This window comes from Gallinula chloropus, assembly GCF_964237585.1.
Source record: "Gallinula chloropus genome assembly, contig: HAP1_SCAFFOLD_834, whole genome shotgun sequence".
NCBI lineage: Eukaryota > Metazoa > Chordata > Aves > Gruiformes > Rallidae > Gallinula > Gallinula chloropus.
In genome coordinates this window covers 1-5,000 of record NW_028168159.1, presented here as the reverse complement: position 1 = coordinate 5,000, position 5,000 = coordinate 1, and the positions used below count along the sequence as shown (strand labels likewise).

At 72.8% G+C, this 5,000-nt stretch overlaps 1 long non-coding RNA gene across 1 annotated transcript; it reads right to left on the bottom strand.

Moving 5' to 3' along the window:
- Nucleotides 1-513: 513 nt before the first annotated feature.
- On the bottom strand, nt 514-887 carry LOC311204741. Its single transcript, XR_014618106.1, has 3 exons — nt 835-887; nt 650-713; nt 514-547 (listed from the first exon to the last, which is right to left on the bottom strand). It is a non-coding gene; the product is annotated as an uncharacterized lncRNA (long non-coding RNA).
- Nucleotides 888-5,000: the final 4,113 nt, after the last annotated feature.

Genomic DNA, 5,000 nt, shown 5'->3' with positions numbered 1-5,000 from the left:
GATGTAGGACTTGCGGTTGAGGCGGCAGAACATGATGAAGCCGTTGACACATTTCTTCCTGGGCTGGGGGGGGCACACTGGGCCCCCTCCCCCTGGGGGCCACCCCACAGCCCCCCTGGGGGTCAGCGGGTCACCAGCATCCTCTGGCTCCTGTGGGGACAACCATGTCCCCTGGGGGGAGGTGACATAAGGGGGGTGACACTGGGGGGGGGACAATCCCCACCTGTGGGCTGAGATAGGCATCTGGAAAGAGAGCTGGGGAGGGGGGGGGACATGGGGATGCTGAGTAGGGGGGGGGGGACACCCCCTACCCCCCCCCCCCACCCCAAACACACCTCGTACCACCCCACCCGGGGATGCTGGGGGGGATGGTGAGGCCAGCAGGGAGGGGCTGAGCCCCAGGTACCCCTTCCACCGTCGGGAGGGGGACTGTGGGATCACTCCTTCCCAGTCCAGCGTTTTCCAGTATGGCCCAGTAGGGCCCAGCCACAGCCTGCTGGCCTTCCCCAGCTCCTCTTCTTCCTCCTTGTAGGGCACCAGCCGCTGCCTGGGGAGGGGTTTGGGGGTTTGGGGAGGGGGGGGGGTCAGGATTGAAGGGTGCCCCCCTCCCCATTTTGCCCTTCCCCCCCCCCCCCTTGGCAGCACCTACCCCTGTGTGACATCCGCGCTCAGTCCCACCTTCGCCATGTCCCCATCCCCAGGGTGGCCTGTGGCTGGGGGGATGTGGAGGGTGGAGGGGTGTGGGGGGGGTCCCAGTGGGGTGGAGGCTCCCGGATTTGGGGGGATGGGGAGGGGGGATGTGAGAGGAAAGGGGTGGGGAGGGGTCCAAATTACCTGCCCACCCTTGGGCGATGCTCACGCTGCTCTGCAGGTGCCTGATGTACCCCAGGACGTTCTGCAGCACCTGTACCTGGGGGGGGGGGGGGGTAAGATGAGCCAGTGTGGGGGTGCAGCCCCTCCTGAACCCCCCCTACCCCCCTAGCTGAGTCCTCCCCAGTGCTCAGCCCGTTCTCCCAGTCACCCCAGTATCCAGATCCACCCCCCAAAACACCCTCCAACCCCCCCCCCCGCCCTGTACCTGGGTGAGGCGGCCCCCCCAGCCACGGGGCCAGGGCACCATGTCGGCCAAGTCCCACAGCAGAGAGCGCCAGTCCCGGCGGGGGTGTCTGGGGGGGGGACACAAGGGGGGGGGGTATCAGGACATTGGGGAGGGGTATCGGGACATTGGGGAGGGGGACACACTGGGGGGGGGGGGTATCGGGACATTGGGGAGGGGGACACACCAGGGGGGGGGTATCAGGACATTGGGGAGGGGTATCGGGACATTGGGGAGGGGGACACACTGGGGGGGGGGTACCAGGACATTGGGGAGGGGTATCGGGACATTGGGGAGGGGGACACACTGGGGGGGGGGTATCGGGACATTGGGGAGGGGTATCGGGACATTGGGGAGGGGGACACATCGGGGGGGGTATCGGGATATTGGGGAGGGGGACACACACCGGTGGGGGGGAGGGACATTGGGGAGGGGGACACACTGGGGGGGGGGGGTATTGGGACATTGGGGAGGGGTATCGGGACATTGGGGAGGGGGATACACCGGGGGGGGGGTATCGGGACATTGGGGAGGGGGACACACCGGGGGGGGGGTATCGGGACATTGGGGAGGGGGATACACACCGGGGGGGGGGTATCGGGACATTGGGGAGGGGGACACACCGGGGGGGGGAGGGACACTGGGGAGGGGGACACACCGGGGGGGGGGTATCGGGACATTGGGGAGGGGGACACACACGGGGGGGGGTATCGGGACAATGGGGAGGGGGACACACCGGGGGGGGGTATCGGGACATTGGGGGGGGGACACACTGGGGGGGGGGGTATCGGGACATTGGGGAGGGGGACACACACCGGGGGGGGAGGGACATTGGGGAGGGGGACACACCGGGGGGGGGTATCGGGACATTGGGGAGGGGGACACACACCGGGGGGGGGGGTATCGGGACATTGGGGAGGGGGACACACACCGGGGGGGGGAGGGACATTGGGGAGGGGGACACAGCGGGAGGGGGGGGTATCGGGACATTGGGGAGGGGGACACACTGGGGGGGGGGGTATCGGGACATTGGGGAGGGGGACACAGCGGGGGGGGGAGGGACATCGGGGAGGGGGACACACCGGGAGGGGGGTATCGGGACAAGGATCCCCCCCCCCAAGTCCTCCTCCTCCTCCTCCTCTTCCTCCTCCTCCTCACCGGCTGTGGGGCAGCCTCCGGCGCCGGCTGCGGCACCCCGGCTGCTGCATCGTCTGGCGGGGGATGGGGATGGGATGGGGATGGGATGGGATGGGGATGGGGATGGGAGGGGATGGGGATGGGGATGGGAGGGGATGGGGATGGGGATGGGATGGGGATGGGGATGGGGATGGGAGGGGATGGGGATGGGATGGGGATGGGGATGGGGATGGGGATGGGGATGGGGATGGGAGGGGATGGGGATGGGGATGGGAGGGGATGGGGATGGGATGGGGATGGGGAATGGGATGGGAGGGGATGGGGATGGGATGGGGATGGGGATGGGGATGGGGATGGGGATGGGGATGGGAGGGGATGGGGATGGGATGGGGATGGGGATGGGATGGGGATGGGATGGGGATGGGATGGGATGGGATGGGATGGGATGGGATGGGATGGGATGGGATGGGATGGGGATGGGATGGGATGGGATGGGATGGGATGGGATGGGATGGGATGGGATGGGGATGGGGATGGGATGGGGATGGGGATGGGATGGGATGGGGATGGGATGGGGATGGGGATGGGGATGGGATGGGGATGGGATGGGATGGGATGGGATGGGATGGGATGGGGATGGGATGGGGTTAGGGTTGGGATGGGATGGGATGGGATGGGGATGGGGATGGGGATGGGATGGGGATGGGGATGGGGATGGGATGGGGATGGGGATGGGGTTGGGATGGGGATGGGATGGGGATGGGATGGGATGGGATGGGGATGGGATGGGGGGGAATATCGGGGGGTCAAACGGCCCCTGGGGGTGTCAGGCCCAGCAGGGGATGGGGGAGGGGGGGTTGGGGGTGTCCCTGGCCCGGCTGTGGGTCCTGAGGGGTCCCAGCCGGGGTGGAGCGGGGTGCGGGCCGGGCACGGCCCAAGGGAACGGCGCTCGCACCTCCGCACCTGCCCCCGGCGGCCCCGTCGCCAGACGGCCGGGAACGCGGCTCTGGGGCGGGGCGAGAGGTGAGGAGGGGCCGGGGCCTGAGGCGGGGCTGGGGCCTGAGGCGGGACGGGGCCTGAGGGCGGGGCCGGGGCCTGAGGCGGGGCCGGGGCCTGAGGCGGGGCCGGGGGGTGAGGAGGGGACGGGGCCTGAGGCGGGGCCCGAGGCGGGACGGGGCCTGAGGCGGGACGGGGCCTGAGGCGGGGACGGGGCCTGAGGCGGGGCCGGGGCCTGAGGGCGGGGCCGGGGCCTGAGGCGGGGCCGGGGCCTGAGGCGGGGCCGGGGCCTGAGGCGGGGCCGGGGCCTGAGGCGGGGCCGGGGCCTGAGGCCGGAACGGGGCCTGAGGCGGGAACGGGGCCTGAGGCGGGAACAGGGCCTGAGGCGGGGCCGGGGCCTGAGGCGGGGCCGGGGCCTGAGGCGGGGACGGGGCCTGAGGCCGGAACGGGGCCTGAGGCGGGAACGGGGCCTGAGGCGGGAACGGGGCCTGAGGCGGGGCCGGGGCCTGAGGCGGGGACGGGGCCTGAGGCGGGGACGGGGCCTGAGGCGGGGCCTGAGGCGGGGACGGGGCCTGAGGCGGGGCCTGAGGCAGGGACGGGGGGTGAGGAGGGGACGGGGCCTGAGGCGGGGCCGGGGCCTGAGGCGGGGCCGGGGCCTGAGGCGGGGCCGGGGGGTGAGGAGGGACGGGGCCTGAGGCGGGGACGGGGCCTGAGGAGGGAACGGGGGGTGAGGAGGGACGGGGGGTGAGGCGGGACCTGAGGCGGGGCCGGGGCCTGAGGCGGGGCGGGGGTGAGGCGGGGACGGGGGGTGAGGAGGGGCCGGGGGGGTGAGGCGGGGCCGGGGCCTGAGGCGGGACGGGGCCTGAGGCGGGGACGGGCCTGAGGCGGGAACGGGGCCTGAGGCGGGGCCGGGGCCTGAGGCGGGGCCGGGGCCTGGGGCGGGACGGGGCCTGAGACGGGGCCTGAGGCAGGACGGGGCCTGAGGCGGGCCCGGGGGGGGTGACCCGGGGCCGGGGGGGGGGTCCCGTGCCCCTCGGTGAAACCCGCTGTAGCCGGAACGCACCGGGAGCCCCGGGCAAGCGGCACCCGGCGGCTGGGGCTGGGCAGGGGGGGCCGAGCTGGGCAGGGGGGGCTGGGGTGCTGGTACCTGGGCTGGGGGGACACCGCAGGCAGGGCTGGGGGGGGCACCTGGACTGGGGGGGGGCTGCAGGTACCTGGGGGGGGGGGGGGGCACTGCAGGCAGATAGGGCTGGGGGGGGCACTGCAAGCTGGGGGGGGCTGCAGGTACCTGGGCTGGGGGGGGGCTGCAGGCTTGGGGGGGGCTGCAGGTACCTGGGCTGGGGGGGGGCTGCAGGCTTGGGGGGGGCTGCAGGTACCTGGGCTGGGGGGGGCACCGCAGGCAGGCAGGGCTGGGGGGGGCACTGCAAGCTGGGGGGGCACTACAGGTACCTGGGCTGGGGGGGCACCTGGGCTGGGGGGGGCACTGCAGGTACCTGGGCTGGGGGGGGCACTGCAGGTACCTGGGCTGGGGGGGGCACTGCAGGCTGGGGCTGCAGGTACCTGGGCTGGGGGGGGGGCTGCAGGCTGGGGGGGGCTGCAGACATCTGGGTCAGGGGGGGCACTGCAAGCTGGGGGGGCACTACAGGTACCTGGGCTGGGGGGGCTGCAGGCTGGGGGGGGCTGCAGGCTGGGGGTGGGGGGCTGCGGGCTGGGCGGGGGGCTACAGGTACCTGGGCTGGGGGGGCTGCAGGCTGGGGGAGGGGGGCTGCAG